The 15921-nt window shown below is 44.7% G+C and overlaps 1 protein-coding gene across 15 annotated transcripts in view; it reads right to left on the reverse strand.

Moving 5' to 3' along the window:
* The window catches only part of ARVCF (ARVCF delta catenin family member), an 892847-nt gene that overhangs the window by 418019 nt on the left and 458907 nt on the right, over positions 1-15921 (reverse strand). For 11 of the 15 annotated variants that reach the window (XM_073675591.1, XM_073675564.1, XM_073675598.1 and 8 more), the window contains one exon: positions 11868-11924. The exons of the other annotated variants lie outside the window; for them this stretch is intronic. The gene's annotated coding sequence lies outside the window, so the exon portion shown is untranslated. The remainder of the gene's footprint in view (positions 1-11867; positions 11925-15921) is intronic. 15 annotated transcript variants of the gene reach the window in all.

Genomic DNA, 15921 nt, shown 5'->3' on the forward strand with positions numbered 1-15921 from the left:
ACTACTGTGATTTAAAAAAAAAATAATAATTCTATGAATAGAAGGCAATCCTTCAATTACTTCCACCCTGTTATGCCTACATCAGCCCGACAACAACAAAGCCTGTTGGCTTGGTTATCAGCCATATAAAGTAAAAGTGTGACTTTCTGCACCTATCTGCCCTGTGATTTACCAATAATATCCAAGCCTAAAAAATTGTAACCATATTGGTATTGGTGTGTCTCTAACGACCTGCATTATAAAATTATCATGTGTTTTACCCTATATAGTGAATTCTGTAACAAAAAAAACAAACAAACAGATTTGCTGTTTTTTTTCTTAATCTTTGCTCACAAAAAGAGTGGAATAAAAGGCAATCAATAAATTGCATGTACTCTAAAATGGTACTAATAGAAAAAAATCATCCCGGAACATAACAAGCTCTCAAATGGCTTCATCAATTGAAATGTAATGGCTCTCACAATATGGCAATAAAAAAAGAGTGTACCTATTGACTTAAATAGTAAAATTTTATAAAAAAGGATATAAATTTGGTATAAATTTGGTGTTTTGTGGGGTGTTTCTTATGTTCTAGCACCTCAAAGCCTTTGGCACCCTGAAAGAAAATCACCCTTATGCAAAAGGAGGCTTACAAATTTTCAAGGTTCTCCTTCTGAATCCTGTGTTTGAGTAATGAAACAAATATAATATTTGTAAAAACTGCAGATTTGAGTAATAAATGTTGAGTTGCATTTCTGTGTTAACACCTGCTGTGTTCCACAAAAAAAAAAATCTACAAAAGAAATTCAATGTTTAAATTTCACAGTGATATTGCTCTAAACTCTGTAACGCACCTGAAGAGTTAACAAATCTTGTGAATGTGGTCTGAATGTGGTCTTGAATACTTTGAGGTGTGTAGTTTCTAACATAAGGTAATTTGTGGGATTTTTTTCCATACATAGCCCCCTTACAGTTGCTTCAAAACTGAATTGGTCCTTAACTAATTGTTTTAAAAATTCCATGGAAATTCTTAAATTTGCTGCAGAACTTTTAAGCTATGTAATATCCTAAAATAATAGAAGAATGTTTAAACAATGATGCCAACGTAAAGTAAATGTATGGTAAATTTTATTAACTGCTTGTGTGGCATAAGTATCCACTTTAATGGCATAAAAATTAAGTTATAAAATTGTTAATTTTTCCAAATATTCAGTAAATTTCAGATTTTTCATAAACACATTTAAAAAAAAACATAGAAAAACTGCAGTAAGTTCAGAAAAAGCTACTAGGATGGTGAGCGGACTGCAAATGATGTCCTACGAGGAACGGTTCAAGGATCTGGGAATGTTTAGCTTGCAAAAAAGAAGGCTAGAGGAGACTTAATAGTTGTCTACAAATATCTGAAGGGATGTCACAGTGTAGAAGGATCATCCTTATTCTCATTTGCACATGGAAACATGAGAAACAATGGAATAAAACTGAAAGGTAGAAGATACACATTAGATATTAGAAAAACACTTTTTGACAATGAGGGTGATCAATGAGTGGAACAGGCGGCCACGAGAGGTGGTGAGTTCTCCTTCAATGGACGTCTTCAAACAGAAGCTGGACAGACATCTGTCGGAGATGGTTTAGTGAATCCTGCATTGAGCAGGGGGTTGGACCAGATGACCCAGGAGGTCCCTTCCAACTGTAACATTCTATGATTCTAAATAAACGTAAAACATATTGACTTAAATTTTCTACTAACAAAGTACAATGTGTCACGAAAAAAATAATCTCTTTACCACATAAAGTAACATACTGTCAGTGTCAAATGTGAAAAAATGGGACTGATCAGAAAGGCCAAAATTGGCTGTGACAGAAAAGGCTTAATGAACAAGCATATTGTCATGGGTGCATCAGCTTTGACAGATAGTCGTTCTGGATCTGGCTGTAGAAGGTTGCTGCGCTTGGCTTTGCAGACACCTTCTTGATCCTTTCATCTCTGTAGTGTAATGGTATCCTTCTCTCGCAAGAACCCAGCTGTGATCTCCACCTTCTGCTGCTAATTGACACACCCTTGACATTTAAAAACCCTTAGTGTCTCCAGAGAGTTGCCGGTGATAGAATAATTTTCCCCTGCTCAGACCTGGAGTACTAGCAGTCGGCTAGTTTCTTCTTGGAGATTCTTCGTGGATTGTTGTCGGCTTCTCTCTGGTGTCTTCTCAAGCTAATTGTATCCCCTTGTCTGTTTTCTTCGTTTGTTTTTAGTTGCAGTGGGGGGCTGACTAGTGCTCACCCCTTCCCCTCCATACCTAGGGCCTAGCTCTAGGGACAGTTAGGGATTAGGTATTCTGCTCGGCGATAGGTGCAGAACCTATTTAGGGACAGTAAGGGAGTTAGGGTGTTGTAAGATCAGCCTAGGAGTCTCCACTCTCGCTTTCCCCCTTTTCTCATCATCATATACTTGTTCCTTCCCTTACCTAGCGTGACATTATCACCAGCCGTATATAAATAAGTAAATAAAAAACTGACACGTGTTTTTTTTTTTTTTTTGGGTGTGTTTTTTTTTTCCTGGGTTCATGGATCCTGTTTCTGTGCTGGCAGAGCAGCTTCAGAGGTTGTCACTGGAGATGACTAACCTTCAATCTGAGGTTCAGCAGCAACGGCAGCGGCTGCAGACTCCGAGTGTTGGGGACTCTGCGGGTAGGCCGGTCCAGCTTGAACCCAAAATTGCCCTCCCGGATAGGTTTTCAGGAGGTATAGGCAAGTTTTTTGTATTTAAAGAAGCTTGTAAGTTGTATTTTAAACTTCGAGCTTACTCCTCTGGAGATGAGGAGTAGCGAGTGGGGTTTGTGATCTCACTGTTGCAAGGAGATCCTCATTCCTGGGCTCTCTCTTTGCCACAGGGTTTGAATCCAGGCTGCGTCGCCTTCTGCATAGGAATCGGTCAGTGGAGAGTTATAGTTCCGAATTCCGTAGATGGGCAACCGATACCAAATGGAATGACCCAACTCTTAGAAGCTAATTTTGTCAGGGCCTTACTGAAAGGTTGAAGGATGCCTTGGCAGTTTACTAAAGCCCGGAGTCCTTGGAGGCTGCCATGTCATTGGCGATATGTGTGGATAGACGCCTTCAAGATAGGTGGGTGAGGCCACCTTCTCCTGAGTTCTCTTTTCGGGGCAATGCTCCTTTGCCGGGGGAGGAGGGTGGTCTGGGGGTGAACCTGTACTTGTGGAGTTGCAGGAACCCATGCAGTTATGGGGTGCTTCTGCATCGTATGTTTTCCCTGAGATCCGCAAGAAAAAGGGCATGTGTTTTTTTTTTATGGTAAAAAGGGACATTTTATTAGGGCATATCCCTCGATTTCCAATCAAAAAGAAACTCTATTAACTCTTGATAGTGTGGAGTTGGATAATCAAGGAGTGTGTTTGTCTTCAACATGCAGTTCTCGGTTTGTCCTAACGGCAGAGGTGGTGCTAGAGAGCAGGACTGAGAAAATTTCTGTGTTTGTGGACAGTGGAGCTGGAGTCAGCATGGTTGATGCTGGGTTTGTGATAACTCATGGGCTTACTTGCTGTGCGTTAACTAAGCCCATCCCTATTTATGCCATTGACTCAGCACCACTTTCACAGAGAGCTCTGACTCAGATTGTACATAATATAAGACTGAAGGTGGGGTCTTTGCATTATGAGGTAATTCCTTGTTATGTCCTGGAGGGCCTTCCCACTCCAATTGTACTGGGTCTACCCTGGTTGGTGAAACATAATCAGATAGTGGATTGGCAAACCAGAGAAATTGTTGAATGGGGAGATTACTTTCATGAGAACCGCTTAAACATTTCTCTTTCTGCAGTCTCTACGGAGACTTTACCAGCGTTTTTTTCTGGTTTTGAGGATGTACAGGATGGGCCATTTATATGGATACACCTAAATTAAATGGGAATGGTTGGTGATATCAACTGTTTCAGATGCTGCACATCTCGTATCTTGACAGCATAGACGATTGCCTTCAGATGATCCCAAAGATAAAAGTCTAAGGGGGTCAGATCGGGAGACCTTGGTGGCCATTCACCTGGCCCACGACGACCAATCCACTTTCCAGGAAACTGTTCATGTAGGAATGCTCGGACTTGACACCCATAAAGTGGTGGTGCACCATCTTTTTGGAAAAACTCAGGGAACGTGCCATCTTCAGTGCATAAGGGGGCAACACATCATCATGTAGCAATTTCAGATATCCAGTGGCATTGAGGTTTCCATTAATGAAGAATGGCCCCACTATCTTTGTACACCATATACCACACCATACCATCAAGATATGAGATGTGCAGCATCTGAAAACAACGGATACTGGAAGCCTGTGCTAGCATTTCTTCTGCGGTGTTGTTATCAGTGTGTCAAGAGTGGGTGAAGAGGGTTGCATTGACAATCCAACACACTGGGCAGCAATTTGAACACATTTTATAAGTGGTCATAAACTTGTAAATAACTCATGAAAGAATAAAGTTACGTTAAAACCAAGCAAACCATTGTTTTTCTTATGAAATTCTCAATAAGTCTGATGTGTCACATAACCCTCTTTCCATTAAAAAAAATAAAGTTGGATCCAAAATGGCCGACTTCAAAAAGGCCGCCATGGTCACCCCCCATCTGGAAAAGTTTTCCCCCTCCCATATACTAATGTGCCACAAACAGGAAGTTGATATCCCTAACCATTCCTATTTAATTTAGGTGTATCCATATAAATGGCCCACCCTGTATTTTCAAAGAAGGGGTGTCAGGATTTGCCTCCTCATCGTGCATATGACTGTCCTATTAACCTGACTCCCAGAGCTAAACTACCCAAGTCCAGACTGCATAATCTTTCTGGCCCTAAGAGACAAGCCATGAAGGATTTCATTGCTGAGAGTCTGGGGAAGGGCCATATCAGACCCTCATATTCACCCATGGCGGCAGGGTTCTTCTTCGTTAAGAAGAAAGTTGGGGGTCTCCGTCTCTGTTTAGATTTCCAGGAATTTAATCAAATTACCATCCCGGATCCGTACCCTCTTCCTCTGATTCCAGATTTATTCAACCAGGTTGTGGGAGCTAAGGTGTTCTCCAAGACGGATTTAAGGGGAGCCTACAATCTGGTTAGAACCAGAGAGGGGGATGAATGGAAAACGGCATTCAATACCCTTGAGGGGCATTTCGAAACTCTGGTTATACCTTTTGGTCTGACCAATGCACCTGCAGTGTTCCAGCATTTCATAAACAATATTTTCCATCATTTAGTGGGCAGGTTTGTGGTGGCCTATCTGGATGATATATTGGTTTACTCATCTGATTTTGAGACACATCAGGGGCATATTAAACAGGTACTACAGATATTAAAGGATAACAAACTATATGCCAAACTAGAGAAATGTGTTTTCACCGTCCAGGAGGTGCAGTTTTTGGAGTACCTGTTGTCATCATCGGGTTTTCGGATGGATCCGGAGAAGATCCGTACTGTACTTGATTGGGACAGTCCCGAGAATCTGAAGGCATTACAGAGCTTTCTGGGCTTTACTAACTTTTACTAGAAATGTATCCAAAATTATTCGGTATTTGTGAAAACCCTTACTGACATGACAAGACAGGGGTCTGATTTTTCTAAATGGTTGAATGCCACCCAGCATGCTTTTTCCTCCTTGATGAGATGTTTTGCCAAAGCATATATGCTCAGTCAACCCGATGTTTCCCAATCTTTTATCGTAGAAGTTGATGCGTCGGAGGTGGGGGTTGGGGCTGTGTTGTCTCAGGGTCCGTCTCCTAGTAAATGGCATCCATGGGCTTTCTTTTGCAAAAAATTATCTTCGGCTGAGAGAATTAATGACTTGGGTAATAGGGAGCTTTAAGCGATTAAATTGGTGTTCGAATAATGGTGACATTGGCTGGAGGGGGCAGTCCATCCTATTACTGTTATCAGAGACCATAAGAACCTGTCATATCTTCAGTCTGCTAAACGTCTAGGCAGGCTAGATGGGCTCTGTTTTTTAAAAGGTTTAATCTTGTTGTCACTTTCCATCCAGTGATTAAAAACATCAAGGCTGATGCTTTGTTCCAGAGTTTTCCTGGTGGTGGTGACCATGAGAACCCTGCCCCAATATTGCAGAAGTGGGTAGTCATTTTAGCTTTGTACCCTGACCTGGAGGGAGAGGTGTTGGAGGCTCAGGGGGACGCCCCTGCCTCCTGCCCTTCGGGGAGGTTATTTGTACCATCTAATCTGCGCCGTAAAGTAACTATGAAACATCACAACTCGGTGCTTGCTGGTCTTCCAGGTGGTAAATCAACTGAGGACCTCATTTCTCTTCGTTTTTGGTGGCCGGGGTTGCATCAGGATGTGGTTGAACATGTGTCTGCTTGCAGTATTTGCGCGCGTTCTAAAGTATCACATACCTGTCTGTCTGGTCCTCTTCTTCTGCTACCTATTCCTAACAGGCCATGGACACACATGTCCATGGATTTTATTACTGACCTACCGGTATCCACAGGCAAGACTGTGGTTCTGGTGGTTGTAGATAGGTTCAGTAAGATGGTTAATTTTATCGCATTGCAGGCACTTCCAAATGCCAAGACTCTTGCTCAGGTATTCATTACTGAGATCATGAAGTTTTACGGGGTTCCTTCCGATGTGGTGTCATATTGGGGAACTCAGTTTGCTTCTAAGTTCTGGAAAGCTTTCTGTACTCGACTGGGGGTGCAGTTGTCTTTTTCCTCTGCCTTCCATCCTCAGTTGAAAGGACAGACCGAGCACATTATTCAGAATTTGGAGACTTACCTCAGGTGTTTTGCCAGGAGGATTGGGCATATTACTGTTGGCCGAGTTTGCAATTCATAATCATCGCCAGGAGTCTACTGGCAGGTCAACTTTGTTTGGTGCATACGGTTTTCATCCACAGTTTGGTACCTTTAGTGGGGGAGGGGCTTCGGAAGTTCCTGAGGAGGAACGTTTTTCTTCGTCGCTCTCTTCTGTGTGGCGGGGGGGGGGGGTTTCAGAGTAATTTGAAGATCATGGGCGACAGGTACAAACGTATGACTGACAGGAAACGCTAGTCAGGTCCAGACCTTAGTGTGAATGAATTTGTGTGTTGTCTACCAGGAATATCAAGTTGAAGGTTCCTTCCTGGAAGCTAGGACCTAGATTCATTGGTCCCTATAAAATAACCGCCGTCGTTAACCCAGCAGTGTTTCGTCTTCAGTTACCTCAGGTTCTTAAGATCCACAATGTGTTTCACAGGTCTCTGCTCAAGAAATATGTGGTAGCTCTTGAGTCCTCCCCCCTGCCGCCTCCCCAATCATGGTTGAGGCATCCTGCTCGGCGATAGGTACGGAACCTATTTAGGGACAGTAGGGGAGTCAGAATGTTGTAAGATCTGCCTAGGGGTCTCCACTCTCCCTTTCCCTAGTTGTTGGGCTTCCCCCCTTTTCCCATCCCTTATGTAGCGTGACACATAAATTATTGTTTTTGAGAGGCGGGGGGAGGGGGGTGTCAGTCGGCTTTCAACGCTTTCCAAGAGCTATAACTTCGTTATTTTTTGTTGACAAAATCGATCAAGGGCTTGTTTTTTATGTCATTTCTATTTTTTAATAGCGCCATTATGGGAAACACAAAATGTATCCTATAAGTTTTATTAGTTTTTTGGGGAGGAGAAAGGATAGAAAAAAAACACACAGCATTTTTGCCATTGTCATTTGTTACATACAGTACAGACCAAAAGTTTGGACACACCTTCTCATTTAAAGATTTTTCTGTATTTTCATTACTATGAAAATTGTACATTCACACTGAAGGCATCAAAACTATGAATTAACACATGTGGAATTATATACTTAACAAAAAAGTGTGAAACAACTAAAAATATGTCTTATATTCTAGGTTTTTCAAAGTAGCCACCTTTTGCTTTGATGACTGCTTTGCACACTCTTGGCATTCTCTTGATGAGCTTCAAGAGGTAGTCACCGGAAATGGTTTTCACTTCACTGGTGTGCCCTGTCAGGTTTAATAAGTGGGATTTCTTGCCTTATAAATGGGGTTGGGACCATCAGTTGTGTTGTGCAGAAGTCAGGTGGATACACAGCTGATAGTCCTACTGAATAGACTGTTAGAATTTGTATTATGGCAAGAAAAAAGCAGCTATGAAAAACGAGTGCCCATCATTACTTTAAGAAATGAAGGTCAGTCAGTCCGAAAAATTGGGCAAACTTTGAAAGTGTCCCCAAGTGCAGTTGCAAAAACCATCAAGTGCTACAAAGAAACTGGCTTACATGAGGACCGCCCCAGGAAAGGAAGACCAAGAGTCACCTCTGCTTCTGAGGATAAGTTTATCCGAGTCACCAGCCTCAGAAATCGCAGGTTAACAGCAGCTCAGATTAGACCAGGTCAATGCCACACAGAGTTCTAGCAGCAGACACATCTCTACAACAACTGTTAAGAGGAGACTTTGTGCAGCAGGCTTTCATGGTAAAATAGCTGCTAGGAAACCACTGCTAAGGACGGGCAACAAGCAGAAGAGACTTGTATGGGCTAAAGAACACAAGGAATGGACATTAGACCAGTGGAAATTCTGTGCTTTGGTCTGATGAGTCCAAATTTGAGATCTTTGGTGCCAACCACCGTGTCTTTGTGTGACGCAGAAAAGGTGAACGGATGGACTCTACATGCCTGGTTCCCACCGTGAAGCATGGAGGGGGAGGTGTGATGGTGTGGGGGTGCTTTGCTCGTGACACTGTTGGGGATTTATTCAAAATTTAAGGCATACTGAACCAGCATGGCTACCACAGCATCTTGCAGTGGCATGCTATTCCATCCGGTTTGCGTTTAGTTGGACCATCATTTATTTTTCAACAGGACAATGACCTCAAACACACCTCCAGGCTGTGTAAGGGCTATTTGACCAAGAAGGAGAGTGATGGGGTGCTACGCCAGATGACCTGGCCTCCACAGTCACCAGACCTGAACCCAATCGAGATGGTTTGGGGTGAGCTGGACCGCAGAGTGAAGGCAAAAGGGTCAACAAGTGCTAAGCATCTCTGGGAACTCCTTCAAGATTGTTGGAAGACCATTTTCAGGTGACTACCTCTTGAAGCTCATCAAGAGAATGCCAAGAGTGTGCAAAGCAGTCATCAAAGCAAAAGGTGGCTACTTTGAAGAACCTAGAATATAAGATATATTTTCAGTTGTTTCACACTTTTTTGTTAAGTATATAATTCCACATGTGTTAATTCATAGTTTTGATGCCTTCAGTGTGAATGTACAATTTTCATAGTCATGAAAATACAGAAAAATCTTTAAATGAGAAGGTGTGTCCAAACTTTTGATCTGTACTGTAAGTTAACAAAAGATATAGGTCCATCAAGATCAACCTTTCTCTACCAGTTATACATTCTCTTTTGGTAGAGTATCTATAATCCACAATGCCATTTGTTGCGAGGAAACCATTTTACAGTCTGACTGCTCTAACTGTAAAGAACCCTTTCCTATTTAGCTGCCGAAATCACCTTTCCCCCCCATATAATGAATGTCCCCTGGTCCTTTGTAAGGTCTTTGGACGAAAATCATGTGCCAGTCCTTTATACTGACCACGCATATATTTATACATATAAATGAGACTGCCTCTGAGGCATCTTTTTTTCTAAGCTAAACAAGCCCAACTTTTTTAACTTCTTATTATAAAAGAGGACTTCCATGCCATGTAATAATCTAGTTGCCCGCCTTTGAACTAATTCTAACTTCTGAATATGCCTTACAAGCCTTTGATTTTGTTTCGTAGAATTCACTAGCTAAAATACCAGAATACCAGCTACACCTGGCATTGGAAATCCCTGCAGGGACTAGGCTTCAGACAGTTTTTAGAGCATACATTACAAAAGACCCCTTACAATAATATTGGCAATCTTTTTGAAAGATCTCACTTCTCCCCTCAAAAAAATTAGTCAATCAAGACTATTCCATTGTTGGAACCACCAACAATCAGATGTATTCCGTGAGGTACCCCGGAAACTTGTTTAATTTTCCTACAGTGTGAATGCAGGGAATATTAGTGAGAGCTTTTCTAGAGTACATCTTCTCTTTTTTTTCTTTGGGGCCTCACTAGCCAGAATGATGCCAATGCCTCACCATTGGTTGTAGTCAATATTTAAATTTTTGTCTTAAAATTGGTCTTCTGAACTCACAAATATAAAAATATGTACAAAATAAGTTAATTTTGTCGTTAAACAAGAGACTGCTGCTGCCAAAGAAACGTTTTTGAATTCCAAAGCCAGAGATGGGATTCATTTGGTTCTTTCTGGTTCTTACAAGCCGGATTTTAAAATAACAGCCTGTTAGGAGAACCGGGAAGAAGCCAAGATGCTGTTCCAGATCTCCATTTAATAATGCGTGAGAATAATATGATCGTATGGGACCACAGAGAGGACACTATTACCTTGTAGAGCATAGAGGTGGCACTGTACCATGTGCAGGCAAGACAGCGCACTTTTATTGTTGGGTTGCACCATTATTGTTGGGAGCACAAAAGGAGGGTACTGTAACTGTATACGGCACTATGGCACCATTATTAATGCATGGGCACTTCTGATTGTTATAGCAATGTGTGGTTTGTAAAGAAGTGGGGAAAAAGTGTCCCTTGATTCATCTTTACAATATACCCAATCACATATAAGGTCTGGAGAGCCCCTGTGGACAATTGGTAGCTACAACTACATGATCAGTGTATGGTGGTCATATTAGTGATTTTACATAGGACTGTAAGTGACCACTACTACAATTGCAGGACAGGGACATTTAATTTTGGTTAGCATCACTTTAATTTTATAGGTGAAGATTGGGCATGTAAATGGGGGTGGTCTACAAACCCAGACATGATTTACTCAACACAAAACCAGAATCTGTTGTTACAAATTTGCATCTCCCCAACTCCTCCCCCATCCCGGTATAACCACTTCCTTCAAGACTACCTCCTCGGCCGTGCCACACCAGAAACTAGGGTTGACTAGGAGCTCACAAATTAGGATCACTCCACAGTTTGAGAAGAAGTGCTGTACAGTGAGAAATTGCTCTTAGGAGCCACACTAGTATGAAAGATGACAATCACTCCTCTAATAACTCCCTAATAGGAGTGGGCTTTCTAAAAAAAAAAAGAAACATTTATTCTAGGCTTACTCAAATTCTAAGCCAGCACAATAGAAGCACCTATTGACATTAATAATAATAATAATAATAATAATAATAATTTTTATTTATATACCGCATACATTGGATATAATAGCAAAAAAGGTTTTGATACATTGATTTGAGATTGTATGTTGGTATTTTTGGGATTGCCTATTTTGTGTTTTAACATTGTATGTTCTTTCTGGTGACTTCTAAATTAGATTTCCACTATATAAAAAAGATAAAATAGAGACCTGAATATATTTATTTTTTTAGATATGGTTGGTGAAGTCAAGGAGAAGTAAAGGCAAGAGGGCAGCCCTAGAGCAATTAATGGAAAAAATCCTATGAAATGGTTAAAGTGCAGCATTGTTGAATACGTTTGGTGAGGTGATGTTCATTGTCTGAAGGGCAAATGCCACATTCCATTTCACAGGTTACTGCTGATTAACTGGCACAGATTCTCTCAAGCCTTGGGCATCTTTACAAAATGAGTATCCAACAATTAACTCTTTCACCAAGCAGTGATGTGTAAATTCTCAGACAATATTCCTGTTCCAGATGTTCTATAGAAGAAAAGGATTTTCGGGATTTCAGAATGGCACCGTTTTTAGATCAAGAATTGTTAATTGAACACTTCAGATAGTTGACATTTCTACATGATTATGAAATATCATGCATAAAGAAAAATATTAGGAAGAGCAAGTAGATGGTTCTGTATGGCGTACCTGTCATGCAAGAGGATGTTGATACAGCATTTTCATTGTGATAAAGATCTAAAAACCCTGCGGAAATAAAAAATAATACAAGTATTATATATATATATGTATGTTTTAAAAAAAATGTTTCCATAGAAGCACTGGTATATCCATGCCCGGTAACTGCTGTTCCTCATCTGGGCTTTGGGACACGTTACTACTGGGAACGGTTTGGTGAACTAAGTCAGGATAGCGATGCCTAATTGATTTCATGCATCGATGACTGTACAGGGTAAAGATTTCTTGCACATCCATTTACTAAGAAAACAAGTCCTAAAACAAGATTTTAAGGTCAGAAACCCGAGTACCATTTTATGGCATTTTGCTTGCATTTCCCCCTTGTGATGAACCTGTAGCCGCCATCTTGGTAATGATAAATCATATCCAGGGATGGCCACACTTCAGCAGCCCCCACCCTTGGGACCTTCTGTTAAAACGTCAACTAGATAGTTTCCCCCCATCCAGGCTCCTGTAAGATAAGAAGCCTACTTAACACTTGAATGCTAGGAGCTTCAAAGACTTCGAGAGGAAACACAGCCAGCAGGGGGGGGGTGCTTCGTCTATCTGTACCTGAGCATTTGTCCCATAGGACTAGTTTCTTTGTCTGTCACAAGCATGGAGGCATAAGATATAGAAACATGAAAAGTACACGCATGTTGCATGGGATGGGCCAATAAAAAAATATCACGGCGTCCCGGAGCCATTGCGCACACAAGCCTCCGCGGTAGACGTTTGTACGTGCTCTGGAAGCCAAGATATAGCGCGGAGCCATTCCTGAGGACCGTATGGTATCATAATTGATATCAAAAGGTCGGTTACGGCGGCCCGAATCCATGGGAACCCCTGGGGGTATCATGAGACCATCCCAGAAGAAGTTATTGGGTTCCATAGAATTTGGGCTTCTGATCGAAGTTAGACCTGAGGGTGGAGACTGAGCCAGCTGACCTCACCAGCAGTGGGCGGGACGGGGCAGGTAAGATAGCAGGACAGACAAGAGACAAGTCAGTCTTGACCCAAGAGTGGGGTGCTGAACATCTGAGCACCAGCTGAGGCCACCAAGGGGAGGAGCAGTTTGACCATGCGGTGGTAGGCCTCAGCCTGTAACAAAGAACCGTGCCTGCGACCGCAGAATCCTCTCCCTGCGTCACAAGAGAATCAAGAAACCGGTAACTGATATGCTGTGGTGATTCTGTGTGTTGTATTCCATTGTTGTATAGTTTAGCCTGACCTTATACCTGTGTATATTTAGTTGTATATCGTGTATCTAGTGTATTATTATAATCAATTACCTCAAGTAATTGTGGGCCTGCCTTTTATTCTGCATAACGAACGCACGTCCGTGTGAGCTCGGCTCAAGCCAAAAACGCTACCCAGGGTTGGTTCCTGACCCGATATAGGCCCATTCACGGACTGGGCGTATATCTAAAATAGGGACTGGTGGCAGCATACCAACTGGGGATTGGGGAAGGCTGGTAGTGACGGTCGGAGGTTCAGATATATATATTCCTGGCGCGGCCAAGGAAGATATATATACCGCCCTCACTACAGAGGGCCCCGATACCCAGTAGGTTACAGGACAGTCTCTCTGGCGACCGCTTATCCTAGGTGCAGTTCCTTGACTGACCTGAGGCTAAGAGGGCGCTAGCGAGTTGTGCTGTGTAGTGACGTTGAAGGGATAACACACTACCGTGTTCCCTGCGCTGGTTGCAGCTTCCTGGCACTACTTTCTCTAGGTGCAGTACCTTGACTGACCTGAGAGGTAAGGGGGCGCCAGAGAGCTGCACCCACCGGCCGGCTTTCATCACATTGGTGGCAGAGCGGTGGGATTGCAGAATAATAGTGTTGTGGGACCCCTACTCCCAGGCACTAAAGACTGCCAGTGGTAACTTCCACTGCTGGAGTCTTAAGGTCAGCCCAACGTTAGACGGTCAGGCTAAAAGTATAACAAGGTGTGTGCAAACTCAGGGTTGCAGCGGTGTCGGTTACCAAGATGGCAGACGGCACCAGGAGCAAGACCCTGCAAGAGGCTAATGCTACGGTCCGTGTGGCAGGAGGGGAGGACATTGTTACTCATGGCGAGGAGGAGTCCAGCCCGGGCACCTCAGGGAGCCAGTCCCCAGTATACGGTCCCGCAGTGGGCTGCCCACCACCTACCCAGCCCAGCCTGTCCAGATCACAAGCCCTTTTACAAGCGGCTATGGCAAGTCTCCAGTCTCATGGCGATGCCGTCTACAAAACCCTCCTGGCAGCATCAGAGAAGGCAGCGGAGGAGGAGCGTGCAGAGCGGGCTGCGGAGCGGGCTGCGGAGCGGGCTGCGGAGCGTGAAGCTGCAGAGCGCCGGGAGGCTGCGGAGCGTGAAGCTGCAGAGCGCCGGGAGGTTGCGGAGCGTGCAGAGCGAGCTGCGGAGCGCCAGCACCAACTGGACCTGGCCCAGCGGGGGCTTCCGCTAGAGCAACCAACCCATCAGGAGACCAAGTCGTCCAAAGTCCGAGCTGAGGACTTCCCTCTACTGGAGAAGGATGGGGACCTGGACTCCTTTCTGGTGGCATTTGAACGGACCTGTCTTCAGCACCATCTGGCCCGGGATCAGTGGGCCAGATACCTGACCCCCCGTTTGAGGGGTAAGTCCCTGGATGCCTTGGGGGACTTACCTGCCGGGGAGGTACAGAACTACGACTGCATCAAGCGGGCCCTGATCCGGCAGTACAACCTCACTCCCGAGTCGTACCGCCAGAAGTTCCGGAGCCTGCTGCGTGGCCCCAAGGACACCTGGACCGATCATATGCGGGCGCTGTTGAGAGCCGCAGAGCACTGGACCTCGGGTCTAGCGCTTACTACCCGCCAGGAGGTCCAGGAACTGTTCGTCACGGAGCAGTTCTTGTGGAACTGCCCAGAGGACCTCCGACAGTTCCTCCGTGACCGAAAACCAACAGGGGCTTCTGCTACAGCCGCCCTGGCAGACGAGTATGCCAATAACAGGGCGCCTGAGCTGAAGAAGTCTGTCAGCAGCACCTGGAGAGGGGGTAAGCCCAGTCATGCCCCTGTTTCCCCGGCCCCTAGAACACAAGGGGTGTATCCCCCTGTTGCCCTCTCCAGGCAAGGACCAGACGTAAGACGTTGTCATCTATGCAACAAACCAGGACACTTTAGGGCTGAGTGTCCCCAGCGCCAAAAGACCCCATCCCAGTCCCAGAGAGCGCCCAATGTTTTGTGTGTGGGAGGGGGTGGTGGTAGGTCCCTGGACAACATCCAACCCGTCACCATAGGCCGTTCTGCGGTCATGGGACTGCGGGACACGGGCGCTGAACGAACACTGGTACGGCCTGAGGTGGTGTCCCCCCAGGACTTGGTACCAGGAAAGACTCTTTCCGTCTCCGGGGTTGGAGGCGTGGAGCCGGCACTTCCCGTTGCCATGGTGTATTTGGACTGGGGTGCCGGAAGGGGGATGCGGGAGGTGGGAGTAACGCCAAATATTCCCGCAAATGTTTTATTAGGGACCGACTTGGGGCGTCTTGTATCGCAGTATGTACCCTCTGAACCCCCAAGTTCGGCCCCCCAAGAGTGTATTGATTTGTCTGCTGCTAATGCCAACCATGTTGTATGTAGTGTGCGTCCTGCTGAGGAGGAGGGAGTGAAACCTGAGGGTAACACCTGCACAGACACAACACAAACAGGGTTAGTGAAAGCAGGTGGGGAGTGTGGGGATGCCCGCAGAGGTGCTCAGCCGGCGTGCCGTGACCTCTTGTCCTCCGGTGAGGGAGGGGGCGGGCAGGATTCTGTAGAGGGAAGCTCAGGGATGGAGAGGGGGGCAGCTACCGGCAGTGTAGGGCTCCCAGGGGTATCCAGGCTGCTGAGTATAGGCCCACTGCAGGGGGAGGAACAGGCCATGGGGGGTGGGGGTGTCCCAAGAGAGGAGCCGCCAGGTAAGACCCCAGGGCAGGAGTTCCCCACATCCGAGATGTCCAAAGGCCTAGGAAGCCTGCCTGATCGGGCGGCTTGGTCAGAAACAGAGGGGAAGCAGGCA

This window comes from Phyllobates terribilis, unplaced genomic scaffold (genome assembly GCF_046119375.1).
Source record: "Phyllobates terribilis strain yellow unplaced genomic scaffold, ASM4611937v1 Scaffold_1__5_contigs__length_1240528914, whole genome shotgun sequence".
NCBI lineage: Eukaryota > Metazoa > Chordata > Amphibia > Anura > Dendrobatidae > Phyllobates > Phyllobates terribilis.